Here is a 16,201-nt window from a genome sequence, read left to right as displayed (position 1 = left end):
GTATTTGTTGTTAAAATGATTACACAGTTGAAAATAACATTTATACTCCTCTTCCTCACCAGATGTTCTGCTGCTGTCGCCACATTTTCAGTCTCAGCAAAACCAGAAAAACAAAGACGTGTGAGAATGGCCTCTTCCAGGATTTTAATGTTTAACAGGAAGTGTACGAGCTTCATGTTGACTCATTTTAATGTGACATTTACATTCTAGTCTAGTGAAGCGACTTTACTTTTTTAAAATATTCCATTTGTTCTTTCAGAGGACGGACTGTGACTGCAGAGAACAGGACAGAGACTACTTCCTGAATTCAGTCTTATATGTTTTAAAACATTTTTCTGAGAAGACTTCGAATTTCCACATTTCTAGTGAGGTTGCGTCAGTGAATATCACACCAGAACCAGCGAAGAAGAAATCCTGTCGGCCTTTTAAATTCTTCAGGTTATGTTTAACAGAACGAGACACTTTCATCAGAAATGTACTCATCAGGAGTAAATATGAGCACTATCGCACAACACAACCTGTCTGTGCTTTATTGAACCATTTCCATTACATTATACATCGCTGACAGCAAGAAGACGAACCCCAGAAGTTATAAAACTGATTCAGGATCCTCTCACAAACTTGGTTTGGATGTAACTTTGATACTAGCTATGCTTTCAGGAAGATCGTGCTGCTGGGAAGAGCTGAAGTACAGCCCACAATGCTGACCCGTTCCTCAAACTTTGCAGATGGATGCTGGATGCAGTGGTTCAGGCCAGATCCATGCAGGCCCCATTCTGCTACCTGCAGGAACACCACTCCACTCCACATGGAGCAATTCTGAACATACGAGGATCTTCTACCCAGAGGACCAGATATCGGCCAGATGATCAGAGTGCTGACTGTTTGTTAGTGTGCTTGAGATCTTCTGGACCCAGTGAAGGACTTGCTGGCTTTTAAAATAAAAAACATCAGGACATGTTGGAGATAACCCTGAAATTTTGTGGTCTGTGTCACTTGAGCTGCTTCTTGGATCCATTATGGAGCTGATTGATGTGTATTTGAAGCTAAGTTTTGCGATTTCCATGCAGTCACATTATCAGTATGAATTGTCTTTTAGCTTTTCTTCTAGAAAAGAGCCTGAATTCAGCTTTGTCTGCAGAGACATTAAAATCCCTCACAGACTCCACATCCTGAGCATTTAGCAGCCACCATGGTGACTACAGACCATAGAAAGTAGATGATAAACTTCTTCAACACTTTTTTATACGTCTTATCTCGCGACAAAAGTGAGTTAGTTTCACTCCGAGCTTTGACCTGCAGAAGATGCATGCCCCTGTCATGCTGCAGAGAGACTTTGTGGTACCGCCCAGCCAGGTAACAGAGAAGCAGCTCATCACAGTGACCGAGCTTAAACATCATGATGATCTATCTGAAACGTTGTCCCTTCTCACCGTGGCAGCTGTTATCATCTACTCAGTGTCATCAGGCAACATGTACAGAGAGATGAAAGGAAATCTGACATGTTACACATAGTGATTAATTATTATTTATAATTATTTTAACTTTATTTATTTATTCCCAGGCCAGCCGAGCGTGTCCTGGGTCTCTCGGTGGGACATGCCCCGAACACCTCACCCAGGAAGCCTCCTTGTCAGATGCCTGAACCACCTCAACTGGCTCCTTTCGATGTGGAGGAGCAGCTCTACTCTGAACCCCTCCCAGATGGCTGAACATCTCACTCTATCTCTCACTGGAGAAATTATATCTCTCGTGTGGTCCTGGGAACACCTCGATGTTCCCCCAGACGAGCTGGAGGAGGTGGGAGGTTTGGGCTTCTCTGCTTATGTTACACTGCTGAAATGATGGGCCAACTCATCTCCCGTGCAACATATTTATTTTTACAGAAAACTGTAAAGACAGAAAAACGTCTGATTAATCAGTTCTTTCGGCGCGCAGGCCGTACGCTGCCTCTTCACCACTGACACTACTTCTTCTAGTGTAGCTGGCATTACTTTATACAAGTAGCTTATACAGTTTCATATTCACATGCACCACTCTTATAAACTGCTTAAATCACACAAATACATTTTACTATACACATGAATAACATAGTGAACTCTCATTACAGTTTTATCTTGTTTTTACTGCTGTTTTAATCTATTTATGAACCTGTCTTCTTAACTGTATTTATTCAACTCTATCCCTTTCAAATAAACATTTTTCTTAATATATTTCTATAGCATTCACTCTTCATGAACTAAACATAAAGCAATTCACATTTTCTCTTATTGTGCAAAATATATCTTGTGGCTTTAACCCAAAAATACACCTGCAATTAACTCACAAACTTTAGGTACAGTCTAACACTTGGATCGGCACAGGCTAACAACTGGATCAATTTGAAATTTGATCTTTAGCTTAATATTCACCACAAACAAGACATTTATCATTAATCGCCACTGCTGCCTGTCACTTTTATAACATCTGTTTACATTATCAACCACCCACCTGTAAAAACAGAAAAATATGACAATCAGTTCTCTTTGGCGCGCAGGCCGTACGCTGCCTCTTCACCGCTGACAATACTTCTTCTAGTGTAGCGTCAGCTACCGATGCGTACAGGACCGAGCGCCCTCTGCTGGTGGAACTTATACAACAGTAAAACTGACATTACAGTGGCCTTACTAAAAGAAAATGTCTCTGAGCATAAAATAAAATGGGGGGCAACTATTTTCATGTCTCTGTGCCACACTTAGGCTTCTGCCCCCACGACTTTAAACCTCATATCACTATGTGGGAGATGAACAGCTATATGCTAGTGTGGCACAGACCCCACGCACACACACAGTTGCCACTTTGCTCGGATAACTTTGATTGTCTATGGGCAGCAGATACTGTTGTTTCGGTGCTCTGCACGCTGGAAACAGTCACTCCAACGTTGCTGCCACACATCCTCCTGCTTCACCGTCACTGGAAAAAAAACTAAGAAGATAGCAGTGCCCCAGCACACCTGTGTTTCAAACACGCCTCCGTGTCGCCCTTGCGAGCTCACTGTCCCACCTGTCCTCTGCAGCAGGCCGGAGACCACGCCTCCTCCTACGTCTCCCTTTCACCTACATTCTAAGACCAGGCTCGTCTTCTGGCTGTAATTGTGAACCAGCCTTTTCAAGCCTTATAGAATCAATGTAAAGTTATTGTATAAAAAAATATATAGATTTGTTCCTAAATGAATAAAAAAAGAACGAAGATCATCACCCAATAAATACACGACACAACGCGAAGAGGAAGCTGTTAAACGTCGTCCACTCGCCTCGCAGCCATTTTTAAAAACTGAACAAGACAACTTGCTGTAAATCTCACTGTGAACACATTTTCCTTCCAAACTATGAACAGCAGTGACATATTCTCCATTTCTAAGGTCACGCTTGCAAACAGGGATCCCGGGTAAGAAGCTTAACCACGGCCCAAGTATCATTCTCCAGAGTTTTATTAAGCAAACGGATCATCAGCTTATAGAGAGCAGACTTTAGCAAATCTACTGGAAAATAGTGGAGACGGGAGCGGGAGGGAGGGATGGGTGAAGAGCTATCTGGAATGGAATATATGGGATTAAAATCCCTGTGCCTGAGGAAATGTTGACCCTACAAGGAAAAACTATTAACTGGCTTGTCTGGGCTGAGGACTTTCGGGAAGCTTTGGGCGCAATTGGCTGCTAAATGTCAAAATGTGGGAACACACAAGATTTTATGGGTCTGTGCAGATGCTCAAACTGACCTCTGATCGCCGAACAGCCGCTGTTCCTGATGTTTGTTTGCTTCTTTATTCCCCCACACGAGACATATTCATGTTCCCAGTGAGCACTGCGCTACTTTTCTTCATTGGGAAGCTGATTATAGAAGCTATTGATCTGCTAACTGGAGACAAAAGAGTTCACTAATGAATAATTGAGTCGGATGCGCTCCCTCGTCTTGCCCTTGATTGATGCCGCAGCTGATCATTGGCTGATATGAAAGCAGGACACAACCTATAACCTCGCCATCTTATCATCTCTTATCTCTGCGGCCGGACGGCAATCCCTCATTCACAAACACAAACCTATACCTTTATTTTATTGGTTCTTTTTTAAAGGGAAAGGTTGTGGTTTCATGTAATTGTGGAGTCAAGCCAACAAACAGGAGTTTTTATTTTTAGAGTTACCTCTGGTAAGTGGACCTGTATCGATGCAGCACTTTTCTAGTCTAACTGACCATTTAAAAGGCTTTTATGCTAAAAGCCACATTAACCATTGGCACATGCATTCTTGCAGCACCTTAACTCGCACTGGCCTCTCTGTTCTCTCAATGAATGCAATTGTGAGCAATTTAGGGTTCAGTAACCTGTCCAATAACACTTAAAAGTAAGGGCTTGAGGAAATCAAATCACTGTCCAACTCCTTCGCCACAAAGGCGCCGTTTGCCTCCAGATCAATTGCAAAACCCATTTATTTTTTATACTGTTTAATTTACTCCGTGGCGGTTCATAATGTTAATTACATACTGTTTATTGTAAAATGTAATGTGTTCCTAAGAGCCACCGTTTGCAATATGGTTAGGGGCAGTACAATTATTAAAGGACAAAATTGCACAAAAGCAGAACGAACACGAAACACGTTTTTGCTGCTTCAAGTAAAGACGTGTTTTTAGCTGCCTTCTAACTGTTAGTTTACAATTCAAGTGAAAATAGGAGTGGGGAATTAACAGCAGCCAAAGTAAATCAATCATTTAAAAAAAATCTACCACCTTTGCCACAGAAATACTTAAAATTTTCAGGCTTACTCAGGCTATGCTCAATATGTATCACAGTCTAGGCTAGTAATAGTAAAGTTTTTAGGTCCTTTATAAAAGTGTTTAGAGTCATTAAACCTCATCAGGTGTGGGCAGACCCATATGGAAAAGATATATATAAATCTTATAAAGTTCGTATCTGTCTTGTGTGAAACTTGTATGAAAAGTAGAGGTGGGAATCACCATACATCCCACGATACGATATTATTGCAATTTTTTTAAATATTTTGCGATATTCAGATTCTGTACATAAAGGTAAACTTTATCAATATTCATTTTATCTAATATCAAAGTCTCACACTCAGTCTTTCTCTCATTTCAGTTTTATTGTTGACAAACTGAACGGTTTGTATTACAGTCTAGTCCAACTTAACTGAATCAACCATCTGGTACAATTATAGCTATTCTGAACTATGCAGTTTATGAAAACTATGCAGCCCCTTCAGCAACTGAAGAATTTGAAAGTAAATTAAAACAAAATATAATTTTACATTAAATAAAAAAAGTTTTAAACTTAATTAAAATAAAACATGTCTTAAATTAAAATAAGTAAACTGTCACATTTGGACAGTGAAGGAATGTCAGGATTCTTGCTCAGAAAAAGGATCAACATGCTCTGAAGTCAGAGCACAAAAACCTTTTTTGTAACAAAGTATCGATTTCTGCTGTCCCTGTATCGATACATTATTAGCAAACAAAATATCACCATACTACACAGTATCGATTTTTCCCCCACCCCTAATGAAAAGCATACAAGAGTGAAAACAGATATAAGATCCCTTGAAAAATTATATAATGAAACTTGTATGTTTTGGATACTTTGTAACAAAATATATGAAAGTAATGAGAAAGTGGCCACTTTCATGAGTAAATCATGTATGTTTTTACTATTTCTTTTCCATATGGGGAGTGTGCCACAGGTCGGGCACTGCAGCTTGAAATATCGATTCCTCTGATACCAATCATTTATGTTCTAGAATCGATTCTCACATTAAAATATCGATATTTTAGTAATTTAGGGTAAATTTGTAGTTTATCATTAACAGGAACACAGTGGAAAGAAACTATTTCATTGGGATTGTCTACATTTGAAGGAACTACTTCCTCTTCCGCCTTTCATAGTCATGTGCGAAATACGGCTGTATAAATGTCTCGCAGCCGCTGGCGTGCGCACTCACAACAATGGCTGAGCAACAGCTGTGTAGCAGTTGTTATGTTAGTATTTGACCACTAGGCGGAGCTCTTGTAATGATAATGTAATTAACGCATTTTATTTTGTATGTTTTATTTTTGTGTTGAGCATGTTAACATTTTCCTTTTTTGCCTACCGGATTGGTGTACAGTTAATTTGATACATGGAAAATAACCGGTTAATTTTGTAAGTATAAGGTAAGGGCAGAGGTCACTTCCTGTTTTGGGAAGTAAGGTCAGAGAAGCAAGCAGAGAAATAAGTCCTAAGTTCCAATTACACCGGTTTGTCTACTTGCAGGCCAAAGTGGTATGTTTGTTTATATTTTGTAATATGTTTAATGCTGAAATATAATTTTCTTGTACATTTGTATTCACCAGTTCTACGGTGTACCTGTGTACGTTAAGAGAAGCACAGTAAACATCAGTAAAGAAGAACTCTCGTGTCTCTCGTGTATGTGTACAAGCCGGCATAAGCTGAGACGTGGTTTGTGATACATGTGGCAAAAAAGTGAGGTGTTGTGGCAACACCACAAATTTGTCAAACACCTCAGAGTAAATCATATCACAGAATATGACGAGCGTATGTTGAGACGAACTGAAGAGGAGGAGAGGGACAGATGCTGCTAAGGCGAGACAGACGTCTCTCACGGAGTCCTTTAGTGCTGCAGGCAACATGTTCAAATAGCACAACTTCAGTTTTTTATTTCTATATGATGAACTCTGCATTATTAAGTGATAAGAACAAGTAATCTGATGTCCTGTAATCATTATGATGCTATAATTAGAGATACAACAAATAAAATAAGTTTCTGTACAAAGTATCGGTGTAACAGGGCGGCCCTTAGCGGCTGGAAACACAGTGAGCTGGACCAAGGCAAGTGTAGTGGAACAAAGTATTTATTTTCTATACAGCTCTCCTTACAACAATTAATTTGTCGAGCTTCTTCACAGCACAAAAATCCACACTCTAATGACAACTGGCAGCCTTAAATGTGTTCAGCTGTCACAGACTAAACCATTATTCCACTCTCAGGTAAGTTATTAAATCCCAACCTTCCACCACAGTATACAATATATCAATTAGAATAAATAAATACATAAATACATTTCACATTTAGATATTAATAAATATTTCACACTTTAATATTACACCAAACCCACTATTATAAAAACCCAGAAACCCAAGCACAAAAAGATTCACCACACTCTCTTTACCAATGGGCTCTCCCGGAACCTTCAAATGGTGTCTGGACCCCCGGGGAAACATTTGCCCAAACACCTTGAAGAGGACACAGGCAAGAAAGGTGAGTAATCATTATCTTACACCTATTTGCACCACTTTTATCCCTAGATTTCACACACACATTTGCATTAGTTTTCCTTACTGGTAAACCTTAATCACAATTTCAATCACCATTCTTTTCTCCTGACAGACAACCACCACATTCCTTGATGAGGAGCAGCTGTGCAGGATCTGAAATAAGGCTACCAACTGATTTTAAAATTCCCAATAAATAGTCAATAAATATTTAAACTTCTTGTGTGCAAATCCATGCTTAAAGTGCAATGCTAAATAAAGTGCTTGATAAGGTGCTTTTAATAAAGTGAAAGGTGTGCTCTAAAGTGCTATACAGATAATATAATATAAATAAATGTAGTAAGGGAGTCCTCTTCCTTACAATCGGTATCGGATCAGTATCGTCGATACCACCCTGAATTTTACTTGGTATCGGAAAGGAAATCAGTGGTATCGCACATCACTAGCTTGAACCCACCTTGGGTTCTAAATACCGTGCACGTAGCATATTTTAATGGTCACTGAGGTGTGCAGTGTCACAGCCTGACCTGTATAGAAAACCAATATGCTGTGACCAATATGTCCCAAAATATATGTATTTATCACCACTGTACTGTTGTTACCTGACATTATGTTTACGTCCATGTGTTGAAAAGTTCAGTGTATTTATGTTCTTTCTACAAACTCTCATTTTTATTCTTGTCAGCAGCTTCAGTGCCGTTGTTGACTAAACAGCTGTCAGCGTGTCCTTATTCACTGGATTTCTGATTTCCTTCACCTCCTTTCTTTTCACATTTTCTGCTTATTGTGGACATTTAGAGAGTTAATAGCTGAAGGTGCAGATAAGCAACACAATGGGGAAAACAGAAAGAAATAGTGAATGTCATTCTTATTTATATTGGTAATTAAAATCACAGTAATCTGTGAGGTATAAACGCCCCCATCAGCCTTTTTGTTTTTTTCCCTCTAGTAATATTTCCAATTCCCACCAAGTATGATGAGATATATAATCCCTCCTGTAAAATTCAGTGTGTGCAAATTCTGCTCCCAATTGGCCATGCCCAAAACGCCTCCAAAGGGAGGCATCCTGTCTTCAACAGAAAAGTGCAATGTCCTCATTACTGCTGATGCTGCAAACAATCTGCCGATCTGCCAATCACATCCTGCTCTCAGTCATAAACAAGAACCCAACATACTTAAAACTTCCACGTATTTAGGAACAGCTGTTCTCTCCGTTAGATGCTCTCCATCGTTTTCCTTCAGAGAACCGTGGCCTTAGATTTGGAGATGCTTCGTCTCATTCAACCAACGTTAAGTTACAGATGCAGAATCTGCAGGCAGAGGAGAAGGAATTGGTTTTGTTGCAAGCATTTAAACATCGGTGGCTGGCTGGAGATATTTTTAGCTTATTCTGTTTTTCCCCTCGTCATCTGCATTTGTAAACAATGACTGGATGGCAAAACTGTCCCAGATAACTGCTGGCTTTACCTGAAGCCTCAAGACAGCACGACTAACTGCAGCCTCCAGACTTACATCCTTCTTTAAGAAATCTACATCCCAAAACTGTTTATTAAACTGTTTAGTTTAGTCTAACTAATAAAATGCTGAGAAGCTGTTTGCATGTATGCATCATGAACATAACCTTAAATAATGTTGTAGGTGGTACTGATGGACAGCAAATGCTTTCAGGTCTAACCTATAAACACACAGTGAGTGCCCTCACACAATCTTGGGTTAAATGAAGCTCCACAGAGCCGCTGATCTTCCTCAGAGGATTTTATTTAGATCACACAAGGACGAGGCTAAACACAACCTCGAACTCACAAATGTGGAGCGTTGAGAGACGGGGAAAGTGGAAGAAGGGGAGAGCTGAGGGGACAAAATCACAAATAAATGTGGCACAGTCAATTATTCTTTCAGTCCAGGATCACACACGTGAGTGGATGGGAATCAGTAAGTCTGTGCAGAAGTCTTGAGCCAGCCTTCATCGTGTTTTTAAAATGCTCTCTTGGGCTGCTTTTTTGCTCCTTTTCAGTCCAGTTCTTGCACCTGAACATTTTCAGAGCAGAGTTTAGGAATTTAAGCATAAATAAGATACCTAACTCAACGGATGAACCGCTACTACTGTTTTCATATAACTGTCTTTCCATTTCTTTAGCTGAATGTACAAGAAATGCCGAAGATAAAAGGCATAAAATTGTGTTTTTGCACTAACAAGGTTTTTTTTTACTTTTTTGATTGTTAGCTTTCATATTTATTCATGAAATACATACAAAACAACAGTTTGTTGCAATAAAAATCATTGTTTTACATCTTAGAAACCATTCAGAACAAGAAAAAGAAAAAACATTTTTAGAAACTTGCAGCTTTCTTTTGGTTGTGTTCAACATGTCTGTTTTGTCTTTGTGGAATCAAGGGGAATCTATATTCGTCAAAAGGCTTTTTTCCCTTAACCCTTCGAATTACATGCTCCACATGCTCTCTCAGACGTGTGATTTTCTGTGTCTGGAGGAAGCTGTGTGCAGGCATCTGGCTTCTTTTGCTGAGATAAGGCAGACAGTAAACCTTGAACTTGAGTCAGAGATGAGGAATCCCTTGGCGACCATTATGGCCATGTCTTCTGTAAGGTCAGCCAACCCTCATCTCCTAAAGAGTTCTTCATCACTTACTGACCCCTCATAGAGTGAAGAAACAAAGTTCACTGAGATTTGTATCTGGAGAACATCTCACTTTGGAGGACAGGGGAGGATGACACAATCACCTGAGTATCAGGAAAGTCTTTGAGGTAATCAGGGAGGTGAGCTTTAATGTCCTCAGCATCAATCCAAATTCACACTGAACCCAAGAGAGTGTAAAAGTTGTTGGTCCATGAAGAAATAATGCGACTTCCAGTGGAACGGTGGCTGTTGAACCAGTTTGCCAAGTGAATTAAATTTTTCTGTTTTTGGCTACTACCAGGTCAAGGCCAGAAGGTTCTGGGACAAAAGTCATGATCCACTGTAGGACTGCATACCATAGGCTGCTCATCTTCGGCTGCTGGGCTAGCTAGATCCCACATGCTCGGCCTTTGTGGCTGAAGAGAGTAATCATTGCACTGTACCGGGACCGATGCTTTATGTCACGGTGTGGTTAGTGTATTTTAGTTTTATTTTGTTGATCAGTCAGCTGTTTCCCCATGTGTTCTCACGTCCCCTGATCACTTCCTGTGTATTTAAGTCCTGTTTTCTGTGTTTTTTCTCAGGTCACCTGTTATTCTCTCCACTGTAGTCATAGTCTTTCATAGTAATCATAGTTTTTCATGTTTTTTTTTTCATAGTTTCATAGTACTGCTGTTTTTCAGCCAAAATTAAAGGCTTATTTTTGGTTAAAACCTGCAACTCCTCTGTCAGCATCTGCTTTTGGGTCCTGTTTCCAAAAACACCAGCACACCCTGTGTGACACTGTATTTAACTTTCCCTTCAGATGTTACTCACCAGCCACCATCTTCTTAATCCTGGATCCCTCAGAAAGACCTGGAAACTTAAAACTCCATTATTCTTTGAAGATGCTGTGCATTTAGGGACACAGCAATGTTCATGATACTGTTTTTCTTGCTTACAAAATACAAGGTTATCCAGCAAATCCGACATGTGATCCGAGAGCTGCATCTGGCCATTCAGTTGATCCATCTACCGTTCACTAAAGCCTCTTCAGAAATTGTCATGATGACTAGGGTGGACTCAAGCGCATGACTCAGGACTGTGCAGACAGAACAGGGTTTATTTACAGCACTGGGTGGAATACTTACCAGGGAAAAGGGGTCCAGGGATTGGTCCAGGGCGGGGAAACAGACACGCTCACATTCAGCTTCAATCTGCTTGTGAAAAACACACTCAGTCCATATTTCCACACCAAGCCTCATTCATGCTCTCGCTCATCCAAAGAATTTCCAGAGAAGGCAGGCTGGGGTCCAGGGAGGTCTGTGCAGGAGGAGACGGAGAAACAACGATTAGCCACAGAACCAGCACAAGGAAGAAAGTCATAGAGAGCTGACCTACACCAACTGAGAATAGTACAACGATCCAACGAGGAACAACACTCCACTGAGGCCTTAAATTGTGTCAGGGGCAATCGGCCAGAATCAACATCAGTGAATAGAAGGAGGGTGAGGATCCAGGGAGGCGCAGGTGTCCAGACGCTGCACTGGCGGAGAAGGTGAGCACCACATCCAGAGCAGCAGTTTGTGTCACAAACCAAAGGTCTGTACAAGATGCGAACCCAGAAGCAGACTGAAGAACTGACTTAGACTTTATTTACACACAAGAGACGAGGTTTGATTATATACCAGTGATACCAGTGGAGAAGGGAGCAGAATGGGACCTCTGATTAGCAGCTGTGAAACAGAGGAAACAGCGGTTACTGAGTGACGGAAGAATGAAACTACAGGTGAGTATTTCTTGCTGGATGTTTGCTTATTTGCAGGTGAAGAGTGGGAGCTTCAGGTAGGGTAGCTGAGGGAGTGTCTAGGGGAGGAACGAGCATAGAGGTTAACGGCGCTCTGCTTCGAAATTCCAAAGGAAGTCCCCGAGGTGCACGGTGGACAGGAGGGCAGGTGAGGTGAGTAGTTCTGTTTTCCAGATAGTTACTGATGAGCGTTGCAGGTAGGACCAGCACTTGACAGAAACTGTGGCAGTGGATGGATCCTGGAAGTCGCGATCAGGAACAAGATTACACATTAAGAATAAACCGTGGAAGCAAGACAAGGAAAGTCTAGTTACCACCAAGAGGTAGCTGACGAACTAGCACAGAGTGGAGGACAGCGCTGGTCTAAAGAACCCTACTGCTGTTTAGCCGTGGATGCAACACAGGTGAAACACCAGAAACTCCACCCATGAGAGGAGACACAGGGAAGGCATCGACTCCGGCTGGAAATTCCTCCAACTGTCTCAAGAAGACAATATTAAGGAAAGGAAATGGGAAAAGGGCTGAAGTATGCCAAATTACACTTACACAAAATCTGTGGTAACAGGTCTCAATTCAATTCAATTTCTTTATTGTCCCACAAGGGAAAATTAGTTTAGCAGCAGGATAAAAATAAACAGAACAATACTATAAGATAATAATAACAATAATAATGATAGAAAGTTCAAGGACAATTATTTGCCATTAAGGAGACAAGACGCAGTAGGGATAAAAGAGACCTGGAGTCTTTTAGTCCTCGGAGGTACTCGGCGGCCGGAAGGCAACAACTCAAACTCACTGTGAAGTGGACGGTTCACACAATTAATAATAGAATGAGCCTTTCTAAGCACATTTCTATTGTAAATGGCCAAAAGTCCATCTTGCCAGCGCCCTGAAATTTTGCTAGCAGTTTTTACCAGAAGTCCCAACCGATTCTTATTCTTCATCGTCAGGTTACCAAACCAGGCAGCGATACAAAAAGACATCACAGAGTCGATAAAACGTCTATAAAACAAAGACAACATCTCAGATGAGACATTAAAAGATCTCATTTTCCTTAAAAAGAACCGTCTTTGTTGAACTTTTTTAGTAGTGGCATCAGCATGAGATTCAAAACACAGTTTATAGTCAAGTACCACACCTAGATATTTAGAACTCTCAACGATCCCAATATCGGCAGTTTTAATGATAGTAGGCGATGAGCTATAAGAGGACTTCCTAAAATCAATAATCATGTCTTTAGTTTTTGACACATTAAGTGAAAGGAAGGACTCATCACACCAATTCACAAAATCATCTACAACCTGTCCATGGCCTGACTCATCCCCTACTAGAAGACTGACGATTACGCACGATCTGATATCCTCGTGTTGGTGTTGTTCCCAGATCATCATACTAAAGGTTGTTCCAGGATCAACATTGCAAGTGACCAATCAGAATGTTGTGATGTCATACTTTTGCGACTTCGGGAAAAACCGGCGTAAAACAAAAAACTGTACTTAAGCTGCGAGAAACCGCCTTTGTCCGCCGATCAACGGACCCTAACCCTGACCCTAACCCTAACCCTTTAATAAACGCTAAGCAGAACTGATATTGTCCTTGCAACATTGGAATTTCATAAATGCACGAATGGGTTGGTGCGCAAAAGAATAACGTCACAACATTCTGATTGGTCACTTGCAATGTTGAACCTGGAACAACATTTTCATGATGATCTGGGAACAACACCAACACCAGGATATCAGATCATCCGACGATTACTGTGTCGTCACTAGGGATGGGTACCGGTATCCGGTGCCATGATGGCACCGGTTCTGACATAAACGGTAGTAACCAGACCGAAAAGCAGCGCGCATTTCGGTGCTTTATTTCGGTGCTTTTTTTTCCTGAGCTGTGATACACTTTCTTCTTCCTTACATTTCTATTGGCGGTTGGCAAACAACTGAAAGGTGCATTACCGCCACCAACTGGTATGGAATGATACACTTTAGATTCTAGCCAATCATTTTACGTTTCGAGGACAGTAGGCGGGTCCAGGTACGTACGTTCTTTTAGAGCAGAGCTACAGATTAAAAATGCCCAAGGCAAAGCGGTCAAAAGTCTGGCTGTACTTCACAGCAAAAGATGCAAACTCAGCAGCTGCAACAAGTGCTTTAAGCTGATACTGTCAAAGGAGGTCACACTTTAAATCCGATGAACCTAGCCCTGCCAGTGTAGTAGAAATGATGATGGCAGCAGCAGCCATTCTTCTCTGCGTGAGTAGCTTAATGTTGTTCGTGTGTAATTTACGTTGAGTAAGCTAACCGCGTTATTAAATTAATGCATGTAACGTGAACTAGCAAACACCATCATAGCTACATGCGGCTGTCTTCTTGTTTGATGTCAGATACCCCCTTCACCCTGGCCAAAAAGGCTAAAATGACCGAAGAAAAAGTGGAAAACAGCTAAACATGAGAGGTTTTTGGACAAAGTTTGTGTTTTTTCCATTGTTTAAGCACTGCTTCCAGCCCAGAGTGATACCATATATGCCCTATACCTGCAGAAAAGACTAACATTGTTATCTTTTTACAAAAAAACAGCTGAACATGAGAGGTTTTTGGACCAATTTTGTGTTTTCCATTCTTTAAGCACCAGTTTGGGCACCGTTTAAGCACCGGCACCATTTCAAAAGTACCGGTTTGGCACCGGTATCGGATAAAACCTAAACGATACCCATCCCTAGTCGTCACCAAACTTCAGGATGTGTCTGTTCGTGAAATTGCTGCGACACTCATTTGTGTACAGATTTAAAAGAAGAGAGGCAACAACCCTGGGGTGATCCAGTAGAGGAGGAGAGCACATCAGAAAATACATGATTCACCCTCACACATTGTGACCTATTGATCAGAAAGTCTGTCACCCAGCCGACAGACTTATAGAATTATAAATCGAAATTTGAGATTTTGGTTCAGATTGTTGTTATTATGTGCAGAGAGCATCAGGAGTGTGTCTACAGCTTTATGGAAAGCACGGTGGAGGCTCTGTCATTGTTTGTGGCTGCATTTAAATCAGTGGTGTTGGAGATTGATGGAATTACAAATGCAGAAAAGTACCATCAGATCCTAATTCACACGTCACTAATATTTGGAAAACATCTGACCGGCAACAGCTTCATGTTTCAGTGTTACCGTGATCCCAAACACAGGGCAACACAATCAGTCGTGGATTGACCTCCCCAGAGTCCGGATCTCAATGTTATTGAAACAGTGGGATCATTTTTGTCAGGATCTGGAGACTCGACTGGAAAATTCCATCAGGCACCTGAGTTCCTTGGTCTCCGCCCCTGGGCGGAGCCATCATCCCTGCTGCAGTCCTGCACACCTGAGACTGATTCAGGACAATCAGGTTGAGGATTTAAGGCCCCCTCAGACTCTCCTTCACCGCCAGTTCGTCAACGACCTCACGTTGGTATTGACTCTACGGCTTTTTACGCTCTTGCCACTTTTTCCTTGTTAACTTTGGTTTCATGTGCTTCAGATTCCCTGGACCTTCTTTGCTATCACCCTCAACCTCAGCTCTCCGTGGATCATCTTCATATTCAGGAAAAATACAAGGACCCTCACCTGCCTGCCCTCCAGCCTCACTCACCACCTTGGACTCAGGTCTGCCAGCCTCTCCACTACTCCCCTGGACTATCGCTGCCTCTCCCTCAAAGCGAGCTTCACGCCGGTCACCAGTAAGCGCCATCAGTCAGTTTCACCTCTGCTTGGATACCCTGCACCTGCCGCCTTCTTAACCCTGTTCTCTTTTCTTCCCAGACGCAACCGCTCCGTTCCCGTCGCAACCTGCTAGACCCCCGTTCACCCCCGCTGTCACACGGTTACATCATTAGCGACACCCTGCCACATATTCACTTGTTGACTAAATAATAAACACTGCAAAACGTTGAGCCGTCTCTGTTGTGGTTATCTGCAATCGAGTCCGATCGAGCTATCGGCCCGTGGCCATTGTGACAATTTTGACAGACAACAGAACAAAAGACAGCCAACATCCAATGAACGGGGGCAAATTAATCAAAGGGCGCAAAGCTGGTTTTTGTAGTGTTTATTTCTGCTGTTCAGTTGGACATTTTAACACGGGAGACTACGAGGACTGACTCACTGTTAGAGTCACTCTCAAGTGCCCATTAGAGGAAATGCCCCTGATTTACATTGTCATAGCATTTTTTTTCCCACTGTGATTACTATAAAACACGCACTTCATAAGAATTACACAATAAATGTTGGTAAATTACACCCTAACTCATGGGTCTGTGTTGTCAAATGCAATGTTTTCCTTCTTGTTTTCAGTCTACAACAGAGCAGGACAAGCTGCTGCTGCTGGCCGCCTGCCATGGTTCAACTAACATGCTTTCAGCCTTCGTGCCATTACACACACGCATACAAACACACACACGCATATAAACACACACTGTGGCTTATACTCCCTA

At 41.6% G+C, this 16,201-nt stretch overlaps 2 long non-coding RNA genes across 2 annotated transcripts in view; one reads left to right on the top strand and one right to left on the bottom strand.

The window, feature by feature from the left end:
* Positions 1 to 16,201, bottom strand: part of LOC146496999 (uncharacterized) — a 434,085-nt gene that overhangs the window by 375,472 nt on the left and 42,412 nt on the right. The window lies entirely within an intron of this gene.
* LOC146497000 (uncharacterized) lies at positions 15,069 to 15,299 on the top strand. The gene is made up of 2 exons (XR_014870482.1): positions 15,069 to 15,176; positions 15,250 to 15,299. It is a non-coding gene; the product is annotated as an uncharacterized LOC146497000 (long non-coding RNA).

The sequence above is a fragment of the Neolamprologus multifasciatus genome, chromosome 18 (assembly GCF_963576455.1).
Source record: "Neolamprologus multifasciatus chromosome 18, fNeoMul1.2, whole genome shotgun sequence".
In the NCBI taxonomy this organism is placed as follows: Eukaryota; Metazoa; Chordata; class Actinopteri; order Cichliformes; family Cichlidae; genus Neolamprologus; species Neolamprologus multifasciatus.
This window is presented reverse-complemented; position numbering and strand designations above follow the sequence as displayed.